Here is a 378-nt window from a genome sequence, read left to right as displayed (position 1 = left end):
TTAACAAAACTTCTGGTGTCTGTGTTATTTCTTTTCCGCATTATGTTTTATATAATAGAAATAATACAGGTTGTGTGTTCGTGATCATCAACTTCTCTAATCAAACTTTTGGTTGTTGATTGTAGTTGATTGATCCTTGGACATTAGTTTTTGGTACCATCCAAGTTATCTCTCTTTGATAAAGACTCGCTATTGATTTTAGCTTGATTAGAAATCAAATCGAGAGATTGAGATAATAACTCCTTGAGATACTTTTTATCTAGATTGAGTCTGACTGTCTAGTTGATCCTCTAGCAAAGTATTTCGGAGTTAGTCCATACAGATTGCTAAGCGAAATATTGGGTGGTGTTGTTAGACCCCCGCTTTTTAAATTGGTAT

Source organism: Papaver somniferum, chromosome 3 (genome assembly GCF_003573695.1).
Source record: "Papaver somniferum cultivar HN1 chromosome 3, ASM357369v1, whole genome shotgun sequence".
Taxonomy (NCBI): domain Eukaryota; kingdom Viridiplantae; phylum Streptophyta; class Magnoliopsida; order Ranunculales; family Papaveraceae; genus Papaver; species Papaver somniferum.
The sequence above is the reverse complement of the archived record's forward strand: the minus strand, read 5'-3'. Positions refer to the sequence as shown.